Genomic DNA, 20,608 nt, shown 5'->3' with positions numbered 1-20,608 from the left:
ATGTCATCTGCAGGGGTGGCTTCCTTGCAGCCCTTCCCACCCCTTCCCACCCACTTCGGCAGCGCGGCATCCCAGCAAACCTGTGCCCGACCCCATGGGCCACACACACTCTCTCCGCTGGAGTTGGGATCGCAGCCCAGGATGGGATTTGACCTCTCCAGATTTGCTATTTGGAGAACTCTGTCTCCACCTAGAAGTAGCTGCTCCCTGTGTCTGCTGTTCCTGTGGTTTTGGCATTCTCGTGCCACTCAACAGGAAACTCCCTCTTACAGTTAAGAATTCTTCATATTAAACCTTCCCTGTTCAAATTGCTGCATGACATCTGTCTCCTGATTGGACCTTGACTGATGAGAGTCAGTACCAGGAGCCATCCTGAGGGACACCCCATGAGGCTGGGGTGGATGGTGTGTCTGTGCCGAGGCTGGGGTGGATGGTTTGTGCCGAGGCTGGGGTGGATGGTTTGTCTGTGCCGAGGCTGGGGTGGATGGTGTGTCTGTGCCGAGGCTGGGGTGGGGTTTGTGGAGGCTGGGGTGGATGGTGTGTCTGTGCTGAGGCCGAGGCTGGGGTGGATGGTTTGTGCCGAGGCTGGGGTGGATGGTTTGTGCCGAGGCTGGGGTGGATGGTTTGTGCCGAGGCTGGGGTGGATGGTGTGTCTGTGCTGAGGCTGGGGTGGATGGTTTGTGCTGAGGCTGGGGTGGATGGTGTGGTTTGTGAGGCTGGGGTGGATGGTGTGTCTGTGCCGAGGCTGGGGTGGATGGTGTGTCTGTGCTGAGGCTGGGGTGGATGGTGTGTCTGTGCCGAGGCTGGGGTGGATGGTTTGTGCTGAGGCTGGGGTGGATGGTTTGTCTGTGCCGAGGCTGGGGTGGATGGTTTGTGCTGAGGCTGGGGTGGATGGTTTGTCTGTGCGAGGCTGGGGTGGATGGTTTGTGGAGGCTCGAGTGCGTGCTGAGGCTGGGGTGGATGGTTTTCTCGTCAATGGGGTGGATGGTTTGTGCTGAGAAATCGAGGCTGGGGTGGATGCTGACGACCCGGGGTGGATGTGCCCATGGTGTGTCCCCTGGGGTGGATGGTTTGTGCTGAGGCCGTCTGTGCCGAGGCCCAGCCCACCTTCACATCATAATCAATCAAGCTGATGCCTGTGGTGGTTTCATGCCCACCTTCACATCATAATCAATCAAGCTGACGCCTGTGGTAGTTTCATGAAACACCAGCTGAAGCGTGTGCCTTGGGGTCCCAGGAGGCTGCTGCTCTGACGTGTACAGTGGCAAGTGTGACAAGGACCACAGTGTGGAACAGTGTTCCTGATGCACTGGGGCCCCTCCAGCAAGATGCTGCTCAGCTAGGGGGCCCCTCCCCGTGCAGATCATGCTCCAAAAAATAAAGTATTCACAGTTGCTCCAAAAGAATCCCTCATTCCTGCAACCACAGGGAGAATACTGCTGAAAATCAACACGGAACATCTTGTAGTGACAAAAACACACAAACACGCACACACAAACACACACAGACACGCACACACACACACAAACACGAACATACGCAAACACACATGAAGACACACACCCACACACACACACAAACATGCACATACAAACACACACACATAAAAACATACGTGCATCTACACACACACACACAAACACACACATGTGCACACTCACACACAATAGAGCATGTCAAAGGGACACCAAGGCCAACCTAAAGAACTCCCCACCAAGCACGGTGGCTCACATCTGTAATCCCAGCGCTTTGGGAGGCCAAGGCAGGTAGATCACCTGAGGTTGGGAGTTCAAGACCAGCCTCACCAACATGGAGAAACTCCGTCTCTACTAAAAAAAAAATACAAAAATTACCCAGGCATGGTGGTGTGTGCCTGTAATCCCAGCTACTCGGGAGGCTGAGGCAGGAGAATTGCTTGAACCCAGAAGGCGGAGGTTGCAGTCAGCTGATGTCGCACCATTGCACTCCAGCCTGGGGTACAGAGTGAGACTCTGTCTAAAAAAAAAAAAATTCCCAACAGCCAAAGCTGGAACAATTTGAGCAAGAAAATATAGCATTAGATTTTAACCCAAACTATAAAATAAATATGGATAAATGCATATTGATAGAAACAAATGATTAAATAAATGAATAAATAAATAAGTGAAGGAGAAGAGGCAAAGCCCCCGTGCTGAAGAACTCATTATTTCTGTAGCTACCCCACGCCCCTTATGTGCGGGCTGTGCAGTCACTTCCCTCCGAAGAGGACGCTGTGAGAAGGAGCAAAGAGATGACCAGTGTGCGGAGGAGGCGTGGGCAAGGAAGCCTGACGCGCTATCCCGCCGGGTGAGGGAGGCCCCAGCCAACCATGAGCCACATCTACCGTGCACGCCCTTGGATGGCGTGAGCATGGCACTTCACCACCACGGTCTTCCTCCCCCAAACCCATGACTCCAGTCTAATCATGAGAAAAACAGGACACATCCTGACTGAGGGGCAGCCTAATGCCTGAGCAGTGCTCTTCCAAACTGTCAAGCTCGTCAAAAGCAAGGAAAGTCTGGGAGCTGTCACAGCCAGGAGGAGCCTAAGGAGACATAATGATGAAAGCTCACGTGGGATTCTGGATGGGCCCCGGGACAGAAAATAGACATTAGAGAAAAAACAGGAAAGAAGAAAGTGCGAATGGAATGTGGGCTCTAGCGAAAAATGTGTTGGCATTGGTTCATTACCCGGAACAAGCGCACCCCGCTAAGGGGAGAGGTCAGCATGGGGGAATGGGATGTGGGTGTGGGAAGCAGGTTCACTCAACGCCAGTCCCATGGGAGTGACACAGGGCAGGTGAGCCCCAAAGCGGGGCTTTGCACGTGAGAGGTCTTGGCTTCACTCAAGAGAGAATTCGAAGGCGAGCTGGAGGTGGAAGAAACAGCTTTATTGAAGCAGCCATGTCACAGTTCTGTAACTCCTCCTGCAGGGCAGGGCTGCCCCGTAGGCAGAGAGTAGCCACGCAGGGTGGCTTTGCGGTCGTATTCACGCCCATGTTTAATTCCATGCAGGTTAAGGGGCGGTTTATGCAGAAATTTCTGCATCAACTCTGGGTCGCTGGGTCATTGCCATGGAAAAGGGTGGTAGCCCTGGGGTGTTGCCATGGCAGTGGTAAAGTGACATGGCACAGTGCTGGGCGTGTCTTACGGAAGGCTGCTTCACTCCATCCCTGTTTTAGCTAGTCCTCAATTTGGTCCAGTGTCTGAGCCCCACCTCCAGAGTTGAGTCCCAACTCCCACCTCAGGAGGACATCCACTGTGTGGAGGACAGCAGAGGTCCTCCCTCTGCCGAGCGTCAGAACATGAGTCCAGATGCTTCCCCCACGGCACTCTGCCTTTGCAGTGGCTTGTGCCCCTGTGCCTAAGACTCTCCCCACTAGGCTTGAACACCCTGCAAGACCCGAACCTGGGCCAGATTAGTTTCGATTCAGGATGCCCACTCTCCTCAAGGACTCCTCATCACCAGCACCTACCACCAGTTAACTGGGGTCAGGTGTCCAATGCTGCAGGGAGACAGATACACACTAAGACCCAGGAGGGACTGATCTACACATAAAAAGAATCGCAATAATTTGCTAATATAAATCTGCAGTAACATGGGGAACGTATTTGAGAGTGGATTAAATGGGCGTTAGACCAAGGAGGGGAGAGAAAATATAACCTTAGATTAGGCCAAATTCCTTGACACAGATGCACTTTCCAGAGAGCCTGGATTTCACGTGTTGACGCGCGCATCTGGAGGTGGCTCAGCTTACTTGGTGGCTCGACTGAAACTTGAACTTAGTTGCGGCCTACAGTTAATGTAGGAGGTGTGATGTGGAGGAAAAAGCCCAAAAGCTTAGGGAGAGAGGGCTGTTGGGCTGGATTTATGTGCAACCTCATAGCCACCTCCCAGCTGTGGTCCCTGAGGGGCCACAGGACACTCTCTTGACTAAGATGTGAAGCAATGCGTTCACCCTGGCTGTAGGCTCCCTGCAAGCTCTCTGCTTGTAGACCAGGTGTGACTGTGGAAGATGCCACCATGAGAAATTCCTCCCTTCAGTAGGGACAATGGTATCCTGAAGTAGCAGAGGCCAACAGAGCACCTAGCCATCAGGGACCAGGCGGCCCACCAACGGCAAGGGAAAGCAGGGACATGCATAATCATGGCACCTTGATCACAAAGGTCTTTGGTGGCAGCTAATTAATCACAGGATCTCAAAGACAAAAGTGGTGGGCAGCCTACTAGGGTATTCCTTGGTCTAAACAACAGGAGAATCCTAGGTGTGCCAGCCAAACCCCTGACCTGAGTCACTGCAGTGGCCAGTCACAGCCCCGCACCCATTTGCACACCCAAGTCAATGCACGATCCAATGACCTGTGATTTACGGCACATGTTGGAAATACTCCTCCATGCCTTTCCCAAAGGGATGTATGACCATTCACAGGAGTAAGTGTGAGCCAGAGAGTGGAACTATGTAGGGCTTTCATGAATTACTGAACACAGGCTCTGAACTGATGCTAATCCTTGGGAACCCAAAACATGAGCACAGCCCATCAGTCACATGGGAACATACAGTGGTTGGGTCATGGATGGAGCCCTCAACAGCTCACCTCTCACAGGGTGGGCTGTCCACGGGCCCACAGTCTGGTTGTATCCCCAGTTCCTGAGTGTATAATTGGAATAGACATGCTGCCAACTAGCGGGATCCCCAGCATGGCTCCCTGAGCCCTGGAGTGAGGGCATTTGTGGTAGAGGAACTAAATGGAAAACCCTGGGACTTCCTTTCCTATCAAGAAGAGAACCAGAGTCAACATCACGTTCCTGGGGAAACTTCAGAGATTAACGCCATCATCAAGGCTTGAAAGAAACAGAAGTGATCATTGCTCTCTCTCACACACACACACACACACACACACACATTTAATTCGCCTGTCGAGCCTGTAAAAGTTGGATGAACCTTGGAGAATGACTACACTGCTGTAAACTGAAGCAGGTGGTGAATCCAGGCGCACCTGTTGTCCCACGTGTATTATCTTTACTGTAGAAAATGGCATAGCCCCTAGGCCATGGTATCCAGCTCTTGACCTCACCAATGTCTTCTCTGTACCAGTGTGGAAAGAGCACCAGAGCAGTTTGATTTTCTCACCTGGCAGGGCCAACAGTGCACCTGCACAGTCTTTCTTCTGAGTCATGCTGATTCTCCCACCTGCAGTGATAAAAGCAGAGATTTTCCCTCCTACAAAGCATCACGCTGGTCCTCTGCACTCATGACATTACACTGAGCTGACTGTCTGATGAGCAGGAAGTGAAAATAACTTTAAATGCCTTAGTAAGGCAAACATTAACTGGAAGGCAGGAAATAAACCCCGCAAAACATCAGAGGCCCGCCCATCAGTGAAGTCTCCAGGGCTCAGAGATGTGGGGTATGTCAAGCTCCTTCCTCCAGGGTGAATACAAGATGCTGCACCTCACGCCATCTTCGTGAGCGTGCTACTGCGATCTGTCCACAGAGTCATGGTCTTCTGGGTTCTGTGGGCCACACTGAGGGGCCAATTGTGTGGACGTTGGCTGCTCTTTTGAAGATTGTCTGCCTCTTCCAACTACTTTCAAGATTTTTCCCTGTCTTCTGTTTTCTACATTTTAACAGAAAGTTTTGTTGGTTCACTTTGTTGCTCTTACCTGGGTCTGTAGAGGCCCTGGGGGCTGCAGCCTGGCCACTGCAGCAGTGGCATAGAATTGGAACCCACAGTCTGTCGCTCCCAGGACTGCCCATCCATCAGTGTGGGCAGGGTGGGAGCCGTCTGAGGAGGTTGTGCAGGGAGAGTCAGAAGTGAGAGCATCACAGGGAAGGTTTCCCGAGCTTGGTCAGCACCACAACGTGCGAGGTTGCTGGAGCCACACAAAACTGAGCATCTGCTCGGAGGTGGACAGGGGTCTTCTGCTTCATCTCCTTGGAGCAGTTCAGGCCTCTCCCCATCAGCTCTCCAGGGTCCCAGGCCACAGGCCTGGCCAAAAGTACTGGGATTACAGGCATGAGTCACCATGCCCGGCCGAATTTTGTCTTTTTAGTAGAGATGAGGTTGGCCAGGCTGATCTCAAATTCCTGACCTCAGGTGATCCGCCCACCTTGGCCTCCCAAAGTGCTGGGATTACAGGCGTGAGCTACTGTGCCCAGCCTCATTTATTATTTAATTATTTAGAGACTGGGTCTCTCTCTATTGCCCAGTCTGGAGTACAACAGCACAGTCATAGCTCACTGCAGCCTTAACTTCCCCAGCTCAAGGGATCCTCCCACCTCATTCTCCAAAGTAGATGGGACTACAGGAGTGTGCCACCATGCAGGGTCCATTTTTTAAAGGGTGGGGATTATCTTTTAAAATGTACTAAACAACAGCCTAGGAGATGTTCCAGACCCAGGAAACAAAAGAAACCTCAGACACTGCTGTACACCACTAAATGGCAAAAGCAAGAAGATTGATGACACCAAGAGTTGGTGAGGATGTGGAGCATCTGAGATTCCCGGACCCTGAGGGTGGAGGGACATGGTCACATCCAGATGCTGATGTCAGGAGCCAGCCCCACAGGGCCTCAGGGAGGTGGCATGCCCGCTCCACAACCCAGTCACTCCTCTCCTGGGTGCCTGCCCAAGAGAAATGAAACCTGTCCACACATAGATTGGCGATAAACACTATGCAGCTTCATTCCTCAAGTCAAAAGGGAAAAGACCCAAACATCCATCCACAGGTGAATAAACGTCCCGTCCATCCACACCAAGAATGGTCCATTGGCGAGGAAAAGCAATGAAGGCTGATAGAAAGATATGCATGCCTCTCAAAATCAGCGTGCTGAGTGAAAGAAGACAGATGTAAGGAGATTGGTTTGGCTGTGTCCCCACCCAAATCTCATGTTGAATTGCAGCTCCCATATTTCCCACATGTTGAGGGAGGGACCTGGTGGGAGCTAATTGAATCATGGGGGCAGTTTCCTCATTATTGTTCTCATGGCTGTGAATAAGTTTCATGAGATCTGATGGTTTTACAAGGGGAAACCCCTTTTGCTTGGTTCTTAATTCTCTCTTGTCTGACGCCATGTAAGACGTGCCTTTCTCCTTCGGCCATAATTGTGAGGCCTCCTCAGCCATGTGGAACTGTGCATCCATTAAACCTCTTTTTCTTTATAAATTACCAGTCTCAGGTATGTCCTTATCAGCAGAGTGTGAACAGACAAATACATAAGGGACACTTACTCTACAACTCCCTGTATAAGAAGCTCTAGAGCAAAATGACTCTATCATGAAAGACGCCAGAACAGTAGCTGCCCCTAGGTGGGGAGGACTGCACAGGAAGGGGCTGGAAGAACCCAGGGTGTGGAGTGTGCTACATCTTTGTGGAGGTGGGGGCTGTGCTCAGATATGCATGTGTCAAAACTCCTCAAACTATACACTTAATATCTGCATATTTCGCTTTGATTTTTAAAAATAGATGCTACACCAAGCGGACATTTTCCTCCATCAGAATGGCAAGAACCCAAAAGCTTGATAGCACCCTGCCTGGCCAGGCCGGGGAGAGATAGCCCTCCCTGGCATGAGCACACACAGGTGCAGCCCCTCTGGAGGGCAATGTGCACGTTTCCATCAAAATTACAAATGCATGTACTCTTTCACCCAGCGATTCCACTTTTGAAAATGCAGTCTATAAATACTCTTGTTCATGTGCCCAGCAGCATGTGCAGATGTGCCCAGCAGCGTGTGTAGAGGCCTATTCCTCACAGCAGTGTCTAGTGGCAAACTTTACAGCACCTGCAAAGGAATAGGTGTAGTATGCTACCTATGCTACCTTTTACACAAACATGGGAAACATGAATAGATTCAGATTTGCTTATAATTTCCTAAAGAAACTCTAAAAGACATTTGAGACATTGATAATAGTGATTATCAGCTGATGACATAGGGGCTGTAGTCTAGAAGAATCTATAAGCCACAATTAACCACTTGCACTAAAGGCTGAAGGGGTGTTTGTCCACCAGGAAAGGAAAACAGACATTGTGAAAGGGCCCTTGAGAAAATAAACCAGACTGGAGTTGTGGCCTGCAACGGCCACACACACAATTCACACACACTCCCACACTTTCACACACACACCCCCACACATTCACACACTCTCACACACATACATACATTCACACACTCACACTCGCATACACATACATTCTCACACACACCCACACACATTCACACACACTCTCACACACATACACACATTCACACACTCACACGCATACACACCCATACACATTCACACACACATACATCCACACACTTTCATACATATACACCCACACACCACACTCACACACACATTCAGACACACATTCAGACACACATACACACCCACACACCTACACATGCATTCAGACACACTCATTCACACACATACACCCACACACATTCACACTCATACACACACATTCACACACAAACACACCCACACACTTTCACATACACTCACATTTTCACACACACTGTCACATACACACATTCACACTCATACACATATTCAGACACACATACACATTCAGACACACACACACACACCCATACACATACACAGCATTCAGACACACACATTCACACACACCCACACACATTCACACACATACACAAACATTCATACATATACAGACACATTCACACACAAACACACCCACACATTTTCAGACATACACCCACATTTTCTCACATACATTCACACACATTCACACACACATACACACATTCACACACACACTTTCACACACTTTCACATACACCCACACACATTCACATGCTCTCACATACATATATGCACTCACACACCACACACACACACATTCAGACACACACATTCACACACACTTTCTCACAGTCACATACATTCAGACACATGTTCACATATGCACCCACACATTCACACACACTTTCATGCACACATCCCACACACATTCACACACACTCTCCCACACATACGCACTCACACACACACACATACACTCACACTTGCACTTTCTCACACACCCCCAGCAGGTAGCCCTCCCCTATTAAAGACAAGTTACTATTAGGAAGTAACTTCACACCTATGCATAAATACTTCAAAAAATTAAAATGAAGGAATTATACATAAAAGACAGATGAAAAACATTCCTCCCTGGGAGAATAATCCAAGGAAACACAGGCAAAGTTGAGACGAAAAGGTTTCTACTGCTTCAAGACAACCTCATCTCCTAAGGGGGAGAAGCACTCAAAAAAGAGATGTGTGGTTTCAAAGAAGGGATGATAAGATAACAGAAGGTGTGAACCACCGGAGCCCAGAAAGGAGATGGAAGAGAGAAGTTGATTGGAGACCATAACCACATCTGAAAGAAGAGAAAAATAAACATGGCTGAAAATGCCTTTAAAAGAATTAAGTGTTGAGCTTGAGGAAATCACACACAATAAAGTGAAAGTTACTACAATGTAAATATAAGATGGTAGGTACAAAATTCAAACCAAGAAGATACAACATATGCTCAATTGATGTTTCTGAAGAAAAGAACAAAACACATAAGCCTGAGAAAAACAGACTCTGGGCCATCACAAATACATGTTTCTTAAGCTTGAATCAGCAGCTCTGCAGAGTACACATTCTAGGGGCAGGAGTGGGGCCAGCAAAACAGCAAGATGTATGCTGCTGCCATTGTTAAACTTCAGGGGGATGGAAATAATCAGACAGAGTATCACTTAAATATTGGAAGACAGTAGCTACAGAGTTTTGATGGAAAAAAAAGTTTGACTTAAGGATTTTATATCCAATAATCCTGACTTGACATATAAAGGAAACAGACTCTTAGGTAGGCAAGAACTTGAAGAATACACAGCGCCCACAGGAGGAGGGAGAAGGGATCTCCTGGGCCTGGGGCAGTCCGAGATTCCCGTTGTCCCAGTGAGGCAGGAGGTGGGGCTTGACTCCAGAGGCAGGGCTCAGACACTGGACCAGATTGAGGACTAGCTAAAACAGCACCGGGGTGAAAGCAGTTTTCAATCAGACCTGCCCGCCAATATGCCATGTCAATTTACTGTTGCCGTGGCAACGCCCAGGCGTTACTGCCTCTTCTCATGGTACCCAATGATCCAAAAGTTACTACCCCTTCCCTGCATACCCCTTAATCTGCATGCAGTTAAAAGTGGGAACTCAGGCACGGTGGCTCACACCTGTAATCCCAGCACTTTGCGGGGCCAAGATGGGTGGATTACCTGAGGTCAGGAGTTCAAGACCAGCCTGGCTAACATGGCGAAACCTCATCTCTACTAAAAATACAAAAATTAGCCAGGTGCAGTGGCACATGCCTGTAATCCCAGCTACTTGGGAGGCTGAGGCAAGAGAATCACTTGAACCTGGGAGGTGGAGGTTGCAGTGAGCTGAGATCAGACAACTGCACTCCAGCCTGGGTGACACAGTGAGAGACTCTGTCTCAAGAGAAAAAAAAAGTGGGTATAAATATGAGTAGAACAGCCCTGAGCAGCTCCTCTTTGCCTATGAGGTAGCCTGGCCCAGCAGGTGCAGTCACGGAGCTGTAACACCACCGGAGCTGTGACACTGCAGCTCCAGTAAAGCTGTTTTCTTCTGCCCCTGGCTTGCCCTTGAATTCTTTCCTGGGCAAAGCCAAGAGCCCTCTCAGGCTGAGCCCACTTTCGGGCTTGTCCGTCCTGCATCACCAGCATAGTTGTTCATAGCACACTCTTGCTCTAAAAAGTGCTCAAGTTTGAGAGGGAAAGGGTGCTACAAAGGCTACAGAGGACAGTATCAGAGGCTGGATGTGGTGGTGCACAACTGTGGTCCGAGCTACTCAGGAGGCTGAGGTGGGAGGACCACTTGCACCTGGTTGGTTGAGACTGTGGCGAGCCATGATTGCACAACTAGACCAGCCTGGTAACAGAGCAAGTCCTCATCTTTTAATTCATTAATTATCAGAACAACTGACAACATTAGAATACAGATGGTATATCATGTAAAAATACTTCTTATTAATACTAATGGAGATGTATGAAGTTGATGATTGTGTTGAGGTTATGTAAGAGAATACCCCTGTTCTTACAACACAAATGATACAGCAAATAGGATAGAATAACAGGTGAATCTGAGCAAAGGGTATATGGCTATTCCTTGCACTATTTTTGCTTTTGCAGTTTTGTGTAAGTTTGAAATCACTTCCAGATAAAAAGTCTAAAAAGTAGAAGCCAAGTGCTCCAGGTTGGACGATAAATTATATGGTGAGCCAGCACAGGGGCCTCCCCAGCAACCTCAGGTGACAAAATCCAGGTGACAAACGCTGATGAAGACAAAACTCACGGTGGCAGGAACCACAGCAAAGGCTGGGGACAAGCTCTGAAATCATTTGAATGTTAAACTGAGTGACAGTGACAATGGAAACCACCATGTGAGGAACAGAAGTGAAATGTTATGAATTTTGATCGCGTACAAAAAATAATAATATTAGAAAGCGTGGAGGGGTTGGGACTAAAAATATAACTTCGAACGTGGAACATCTGGTTTACGAAAGGGGAGGTCCCTTCGTTCGCACGCTCTTTGACAGTAGCTTTTAGCGAGTCTTCCAGTGCCTGCGTCCTGTGGAGGTGAAACCTTTATCTCAAGCGTTTCCTTCAGCTTCACTTTGGTTCATTCTTGTGAAATTCAAACACAGGAAGTGCTTTGTCTGATAAACAGTGCCCGTGACTAACATTATTTCTACTCCTGTCCCTCTTTCCAGTTCTACTGGACCCATGGAGGAAAGTTGTCCTCTGTGAGATTGAACAAAGTTGGTTATCCAGAAGGAGAGTTTGGAGCATGCTTTTGACTTCCTCTTGGTCTCCTATGTTACTCGCTTTTTAAATATGAGGCCTGAACTTTCTTACAAAACAAAACCATGATTCTTATTTTTAAAGGGGAGGAAGGGACTTAGCACCCCGTGCCACCTGCCTGAGATCTGGGGGCCGTGATGTTGCTGAACGTCCCTCGGTCTCCAGGGGCTTTCCTACACAACCATGGAGGGGATCCCTGCTGGGTGGTCACCTGGGTTCCTGCCCCCATGTGGAGTGGTCCAGCCCTGCCAGGGCCTAATCAGTGGAATAACAGACAGGCATAGCTTTCTGCATCCTGAGGGAATGCATGTGGGCAGCAGGACCAACTCACATTTCACCTCCAGGGGAAAGAAGATGTTTTCCAAACACCGGGATTCCAAACACAGACCTGTGAATGGCTTTCGTTGATATGAAGTCTTCACCTTTCATGCCAATGACTTCATGAGGGCTGCTCCCCATTCTTCAGAGCACCCACCCACAGCCGCATGCATGTTGCTGATAGTTTTCTAAGCTGACTTTATTTTTAGAACAGTTTTGATTGACAGGAATATTGAGAAGATGTCACAGAGTCTCCATATAGCCCTCACACAGCTTCCCTTATTATTAAAATTTTACATTAGTGCAGTACATCTGCCACCATTGATGAACCAGTATTGAAACATGAGTATTGACTAAAGGCCCTGTTCTCCATGTTGCATTCAGATTTCCCTAATCTCTCCCTCATGTCCTTGCCCTGTCCCAGGAAGGACGGGTCCAGGACACCATATGACATTTGGTCAGCATGGCTTCTTAGGTGCCTCTTGGCTGTGATAGTTTCTCCGACTTTCCTTGTTTTTGATGGCCTTGACAGTTTTTAGAAGTACCAGTTAGAAATTCTGCAGGATGTCCCGCTCTTGGAAAGTGAGTTTTTTCTCATCAGTGGCTAGTGTTATGCGCTGGGGGAAAGAAAGCACAGAGGCAGTGCACTACTGGCATCACACCCTACCCAGAGCACGTTCTCAACATGGCTGTCCTTGCTGACACTGACTTTGGCCCCCGGCTGAGGTCGTGCTGTCAGTCTTCTCCTCTGTGAAGTCACTGTAGGGTCCTAATTAGGGAAAAGGAGTCAGGCTGCGGGGAGCAGGGGAAGCAAAAAGAAGAAGCAGAAGAGGTACAAGTCTGCCTTTCTTCATGGTGCAGGACACACAGCCCTCCTGCACAGATAACTCACAATCTTCCTGTGCCCAGCTATCACCAGACCCTCAGCTGATAGGAAAACGCAAGGTAGCTCCCGGCAACCCTGGCGTTAGTACTGCACGCAGCCCTCTGCAGCTCAAGAACCATCCTATAAAACCTCCAGCAGACCGGGCACAGTGGCTCACACCTGTAATCCCAGTGCTTTGGAAGGCCAAGGCCGGCAGATCACAAGGTCAGGAGATCGAGACCATCCTGGCTAACATGACGAAACCCCATCTCTATTAAAAATACAAAAAATTAGCCAGGCGTGGTGGTGGGTGCCTGTAGTCCCAGCTACTCATAGTCCCAGCTACTCGAAAGGCTGAGGCAGGAGAATGGCATGAACCCAGGAGACAGAGCTTGCAGTAAGCCGAGATCGCACCACCGCACTCCAGTCTAGGCAACAGAGTGAGACTCCGTCTCAAAAAAAAAAAAAAAAAAAAAAAAAAAAAAAAAAAAACCCCAGCAAGCCTTTGAACCCCAGCAGTCAGCTCCTTTTCTGCTGAGTCTGCCTGTTTCCTCCTCGCAACGTATTTTCCTATTTTCTCTGATACATCTGCCCTTCTTTATCTACAACTGTCTTGGGAAATTCTTTTACGCTCCCCCTATCCTGGACCACCACCACCCAGATAGTCACCACCCCCGTCAACAGTTACCACCTGCCTTCCACCACTCTTTGGAAGGAAGCCAAGGTGCACAGCCCACACTTGAGGAGAGGGGAGTCACCGTCCCCTCCTTGAGGGCAGGGTATCTGCATAAATTATTTGGAATCCTTTGGCGATGGTGATTTGTCTCTTCTTTCCCATTTAGTTTATTCAGTCACTGATTTCTATCAGCACTGACTCATGGACACCTATGTCATATTTTGGGTCGTGATTCAACCCTACTTTATTTTGTTGCTCAAGTTTTTCTGGCTTTGGCCATTGGGAGCTCTTCCAGTTGGCTCCTGTGTCCCTTTAACGTAGGATGTGGATTTTTTTTAGTACTTCCTTTCTATAGATTTATCTTGTCTATTTCTTGCCCCAGTCCCAGAATCAGCCATTTTCTCTGAGGAGCCCTGTTTCATTTTATTGGAGAACAGTATTAGAAGCCAAGATCTCAGCACTAGGTGTGTTTACTGCTACTGGAATGTGATTGCTTCTAGGCCGTCTCAGATGACAGAGGAGAGATATATGTATACTAATTAATGCACATACACATATCTATAAATATTTCTGTATGTAATCGTTTGTATCTGTTTTATGCTAAACATGAGTTTATACTGATACCTTCTACTCAAATTCACTAATACATGAACCATTCTAGCCTCATCCCCTGCTTTATCTGTAAATCCTAACAGTGAGAAGCCTGACTCTCACTATTCATGATCCATTTACTGAATCACTCAATTCCAGTGCACATGAGTTGTGGGATCAGATTGTGAATCTGTACTCCCATGGAAAGCACCTTATCAGCTAGAGTGCAGTGCTTATGCTCAGTTCCCTTTTGCCTTTGGTCTTACGCACTCCACTCATTTATGCAGTACCCTCAGGGCAGCACTTGCTCTCCCATCCTCTCTTCAGTGAGGTCATTTTACACATTTGTAATACAGTTAGATTCTCTGGTCACAGTCAGTGTTCCTTCTTGGGATCCCTTGACCTCCTAAATAATATTTTTTAATTTGTATATATTAAGAGTTCCTCTGGGCTATAAGGTTCTGTAGGTTTTGACAAATGCATGTCAAATATCCATTATTACAGGGCAGTTTTACTGTCTGTGTCCCATATATTCATCCTTCCCTCCCATCAATCACTGGAAACCATTGGATGTTTTACTGTCTCTGTGGATGTCTTTTTCAGAATGTCATATATTTGGAAACATACGTAGGTAGCATTTTCTTTTTTCTTTTTCCCTTTCTTTTTTTTCTTTTTTTTTTTTTTATTTTTTTTTTTTTTTTTTTTTTTTTTTTTGAGACAGAGTCTTACTCTGTCACCCAGACTGGAGTACAGTGTCGTAATCTCAGCTCACTGCAACCTCTACCTCCTGGGTACAAGCAATTCTCCTGCCTCAGCCTCCCGAATAGCTGGGACTACAGGTACATGCCACCACGCTTGGCTAATTTTTTGTATTTTTAGTAGAGACAGGGTTTCACTGTGTTAGCCAAGATCTCGATCTCCTGACCTTGTGATCTGCCCACCTCAGCCTCCCAAAGTGCTGGGATTACAGACGTGAGCCACTGCACCTGGCCATAGGTAGCATTTTCTGACTGGCTTTTTTCACTTAGCAATACACATCTAAGATTCCTTCAGGTCTTTTTGTGGCTTGATAGGTGGATTTTTATCACCAAATATTCCATTGTGTGGGTGTACAAAGTCTGTCTGTTCACCTATTGAAGGACATCTTGGTTGCTTTTAGTTTTGAGTGATTGTGAGAAAGCTGCTATAAACATTCATGTGCAAGTTTTTGTGTCGACATACGTTTTTAAATCACTTGGATAGATTCCAAGGAGTGCAATTGCTGGATCTTATGGTAAGAGTTTATTTACTTTGTAAGAAATTGCTGAACTGTCTTCCAAAGTGGCTGTACCATTTAACACCCCAGCAGCAGGGAATGGCCACACCTGGTGCCCCAACTGCTCACCAACTTTAGGTGTCATCAGCTTCTTTTCTTTTTTTCTTTCCTTTTTTTTTTTCACTTTCACCATTCTAATCTGTGTGTAGAGGCATCTCATTGTTTTAATTTGCAATTCCATAATAACAAATGGTTTTGAATATCTTTTTCATATGCTTATTTGCCATCTGTGTCTTTCTGGTGAGCTGTGTGTTCAGATCTTTTTCACATTGTTAATCAGGATGCTTATTTTCTTATTGCTGAGTATTGAGATTTCTTTATATATTTCGGTCAAAAATTGAAAGATTAAATATACAAATGGACAGATCATATAGAAATAGAACTCTGACCAATAACTTATAGGAAGCAGCCCTGGAAACTAACCCATTATCTACAGTAACCAGCCCAGGAAGCCAGCTTGCTATACCTCAGACTTGTAAGATGTCAGATCACTATCTCTATCAACAGTCCAGGAAGCCAAACAATAGCCTTTGCAACAATCAGCCCCAAATAGCCAGGACTTGACTTATAACTGACACCTTCCCAATTTTTTGTTCCCACTTCCAACTTAGGATCAACCAAAGGAAGTCAAATGTGCTCCCATAACCAATCACATAGGAGCCCCACTTCTAGTTAGCTACCCCAACTTCTCCAGGTCAATAGCCTCCAATCGGGGCACCACTGAGGCTTGCCATTTTCAATGGTGTCTTTCACAGAACAAAAGTTTTTAATTTTAATGAAATCTAACTTATCAATATTTTCTTTCTTGGGACATGCCTTTGGTATTGTACGTAAAAACTCATTGCCAAACCCAAAATCACTTTGCTTCTTTCCATGTTATCTTCTAAGATATTATAGTTTTGCAATTTATATTTAGGTCTATGATCCATTTTGAGTTTATTTTTTTGAAGGGTATAATATCTGTGTCAAGATTCATCTTTTTACATGAGAATGTCCAACGGTTCCAGCACTATTTGTTGAAAAGACTATCCTTTCTTCACTGTTGTATTCACACTTATATCAAAGATCAGTTGACTACACTTGGGTGAGTCTGTTTCTAAGATCACTATTTTGTTCCACTTATACACTTTACACATTGTTGGATTCAATTCGCTAATTTTTTTTTTTTTTTTGAGACAGAGTCTCACTCTGTTGCCCAGTCTAGAGTGCAGTGGTGCAATCTCAGCTCACTGCAACCTCCACCTCCTGGGTTCACACCTTTCTCCTGCCTCAGGCTCCCAAGTAGCTGGGACTACAGGTGCCCACCACCACACCCAGCTAACTTTTTTTTTTTTTTAAAGTGGAGACGGGGTTTCACGTTGTTAGCCAGGATGGTCTTGATCTCCTGACCTCATGATCCACCCGCCTCAGCCTCCCAGATTGCTGGGATTACAGGCGTGAGCCACTGTGCCTGGCCTCAATTAGCTAATATTTTGTTGAGAATTTTCACATCTATGTCATGAAACATATTGGTTTTCTGTTTTCCTTTCTTATGATGCATTTAATTAGTTTTGCTATGAGGGCAATCCTAGCCTCACAGAAAGAATTAGGAAGTATTCCCTCTGCTTCTCTTTTCTGGAGATATTTTAGAGAATTGGTATCGTTTCTTCCTTAAATGACTAGTAGATTTCACCAGTGAAACCATCTAAATCTAGTGCTATTTTTCCAGAAAGTTATTAACCATGGATTCAATTTCTTTAATACACTTGTACCTATTAAGATTACCTCTTTTTTCTTGTGTGAGTTTTGATAGTTTGTGTCTTTCAAGAAATTGGTTCATTTTATCTAATTTATCAAACTTGTGGATATAGAGTTATTAATAGTATTACTTTATTATCTTTGAATGTCCGTGGGATCAGTAGTGAAGTCAGTCCAGCTCAGACATCCACAGAATGAACAGATTATGACCCTCTGCTGGGCCTGGGTCCAGAGGTTTTGGGCATTGGCCTCAGGCATTTGAGATCACATTTGAAAAGTTTGCATGGATTACTGAGATGCAGTCTGACCTTGTCTTGTCATTGGGTTTATTTCCAATCTCTGGCCTCCCCATCTTTAATTGGCTTATGGTATATGGTACAAGTTTGGGTAAGCATCTTCTTTTTGAGACAGGGTCTCACTTTGTTACCCAGGCTGGAGTGCAGTGCTACAATCTTGGCTCACTACAGCCTTGACTTCCCGAGTTCAAGCAATCCTCCTGCTTCAGCCCCCCAAGTAGCTAGGACCACAGGGATGCGCCACCATGCCCAGTTAATTTTTGTAATTTTTGTAGAGACAGGGTTTCTTTGTGTTGCCCAGGCTGGTCTTGAACTCCTGAGCTCAAGAAATCCACCCGCCTCAGCCTCCCAAAAATGCTAGGATTACAGGCGTGAGCCACCATGCCCAGCCCAATCTTCCCTTTCAGTTTTACCCAGGTGAAGTGGACTATTGAGTTCTGGGGTCCCAGTAGTTGTCTATTTTGAAGCAGACATGTTCTCAGGATTGGAGACTGCAGCCCAAAGCATGGAGATCTGGGGCCTTTGGGCAGAGATGGGAGGGCTTGTCTGTGCCCAGACATAGCTGTAGGGCTCAGAGGGGACAGCTGTACTTCACTAGGGTCACTGGCTCACAGAGCACAATGTGTACGTAAAAGTCCAGGATACAGGGCAGCCACACCTGATGGGGAGCCATTGGAGCACGGAGGTGAGGTTCACAAACTCATCTGCATGGAGGAACTGCAGAAAAGTACTGACACCAGGGCCCCATAACCCATGTCAGAGATGCTCACTTAGCTAGCTTGGGATACAGCCCCATGTTCAGGTGCCCTTGAGTAAAGGCCAAACACAGGCATTGACAGCACTTTGGAGTAGGAAGAATGAAGTAGACGAGCAGAGGTGGGGGGACCTTGTCAGGGGGTCCCTCCTCAGGAGGCCAAGGGCTTCATCCACCAAGTGACAATGCTGCCTTCGCCTGTGACTTGGAACACTGACAACTCCTCACAGGAGAGCCTGGTGGAGCCTTGTGTAGACCATTCCAATCCCATGAAGTCATCCTCATACGTACTAACAAGCTAAGGAGACCAAACAAGCCCAATAGCTCCCACTCAGTCTTGAGAACGTTAATGCCTTAAACCTCCCACTAGACATTAAAGGAAACTTCTGCCTGAGGCCCTGCATGAAAAGGGAGGTGAGCCATTGGAAGTCATCCCTGTCAGTCATCCAGGGTACAAGAGATGTGTCAACTGGTATTTGCACAGGACTTGACTATGGAGGCACAGATTTTGCCTTTTCCTGCCTGGAGTCTACAGCCTGGCTTCAATCCCAGGTAAGTGTCAGAAAGAACCTGGAAAAATTTCTAGAATGCCTAAGTGCAGCCAAGTAAACAGAAACAGGTTTAAGAAAAACGAACAGAATATATGGGCTTGTCTAACTGAAAAGCCCAACGGAAGAGTGGCTGCAGGCTCGGCTGAATCAAGGTGCTCCACAATCAGCATCCATCTGATCCCCCCTCCCGCCTCCCCCAACCCACCCACCCACCCACGCTTTGCTTTCCTCTGCACTGGCCACTTCCTCTCACAGGCTTTCCATTCACTGGAGGAAATTGTTTCCAGCATTGGACTTGTGTCTTTCCAGTTCAGGAACCCCAAAGAGAAGGAAGTATATAAACCATGTCCTGCCTTTCATTGTCAATGTCCCCTTCTCCCACAGGAACAAGCTGTTAGCAAGACCCGCATTGCCCAGTTACCTAGTGATTAGGACTGTGGGAATCTTCTGTGCACTCCTGCAGATCTATTTGCCACACCTCTCACCCTGGGAGGACACAGGGACCACAACCACACGGACAGTGGCCACTGCCTCCCTGCCATCTGCAGTCTGGTGGGGTCTGGCCAATGAGAAGCCCTGGCAAGGAGTTGTGGCCCTGTTGTAGATTCCCAGCTCTCTCCTTCTGCGTGGCCTGGGCTGGCCATGTCACTTCTGCAAGGTTCACACTTGCTTTCATGGCAGCCCCTTTGTAAGACCCTCCCCCTCCCTTCAGCGTTCACACCCAGAGAGGGTGCTACTGGGATCTGGTGGATAGAAGAAGTCAGAGATGCTGCTAAACTTCCAATGCATAGGAGAGCCCTCCAAAAGGAAGTCTCCAGCCCCAAATGCTGACAGTGCTGATGTGAAGAAACCCTGGGCTACAGAACTGTCCTTCAATATTTCTGAAATACTGACTACAGGTCTTAGAGCCACACTTTTGTCTTCATTTTGACCCTGAGACCTTGGCTTGCCACCCTGAATTTGATCTTTACCCTAGGACCACTGGCCACCTTGTCTCTGGCATCTGGAGAGGTGGAAGTGAGCAATAGTTTTATTTCCAACTCCAGTCAGTCCTATTGGCACACATGGCCACTCCCATCATGAAACCCTTTTAATATTTTTACTGTTTTATTATGTAATGTTAATAGACACAAAAGAATATTTGTAATACACATGAAAGTCATGGACCATAATAATACACAATCATGAAACAGAACCCAGCTTCAGAAACAAACATGACCAATACTCTTAGACTCATCTGTGTGCTCCACCGTTGTTCCGTCATCCAGCCCCATGCCCCTGCAGAAGGAACTGCCACCCTGGATGCTGTGTTTCTCACTCACTTGCTTTCTGCTTTATTTCTCTGAGTTTTGAGCTTTATGAAAATGGTACTACATTATGTGTATTCTCCAGAGACTTGCTGCTTCCATTGGGCACTGTTTCTAAAACAACATTGCAATATCCATTTTCACTGCCATATAATATTCCATTCTGTTGATACATCACAATTTAGTTATCCATTCTCTTGCTTATGGAAATGTGAGTTGTTTCCAGAGATTTTGCGCTTATGCACAATGCTGCTTTCAATATTCTTGGACACATCTTCTAGTACACATAACCAAATGTCTCTAGGCTTTATCAACTGTAAGGC

At 47.0% G+C, this 20,608-nt stretch overlaps 3 protein-coding genes across 26 annotated transcripts in view; 2 read left to right on the top strand and 1 right to left on the bottom strand.

Annotated features, from left to right (window-relative positions):
• Positions 1-20,608, top strand: part of SIVA1 (SIVA1 apoptosis inducing factor) — a 692,134-nt gene that overhangs the window by 442,608 nt on the left and 228,918 nt on the right. The window lies entirely within an intron of this gene.
• ADSS1 (adenylosuccinate synthase 1) overlaps positions 1-20,608 on the top strand; it is a 251,931-nt gene that overhangs the window by 13,462 nt on the left and 217,861 nt on the right. The window lies entirely within an intron of this gene.
• The window catches only part of ATP5MJ (ATP synthase membrane subunit j), an 819,915-nt gene that overhangs the window by 601,910 nt on the left and 197,397 nt on the right, over positions 1-20,608 (bottom strand). Inside the window, exon 1 of one of the 24 annotated variants that reach the window (XM_050798494.1) lies at positions 11,100-11,103. The exons of the other annotated variants lie outside the window; for them this stretch is intronic. The gene's annotated coding sequence lies outside the window, so the exon portion shown is untranslated. Of the gene's footprint in view, positions 1-11,099; positions 11,104-20,608 lie in introns of those variants that run through there. 24 annotated transcript variants of the gene reach the window in all.

This window comes from Macaca thibetana, chromosome 7 (assembly GCF_024542745.1).
Source record: "Macaca thibetana thibetana isolate TM-01 chromosome 7, ASM2454274v1, whole genome shotgun sequence".
Lineage (NCBI taxonomy): Eukaryota > Metazoa > Chordata > Mammalia > Primates > Cercopithecidae > Macaca > Macaca thibetana.
Note: the sequence above shows the minus strand (reverse complement) of the source record. Positions and strands in the feature narration are given on the sequence as shown.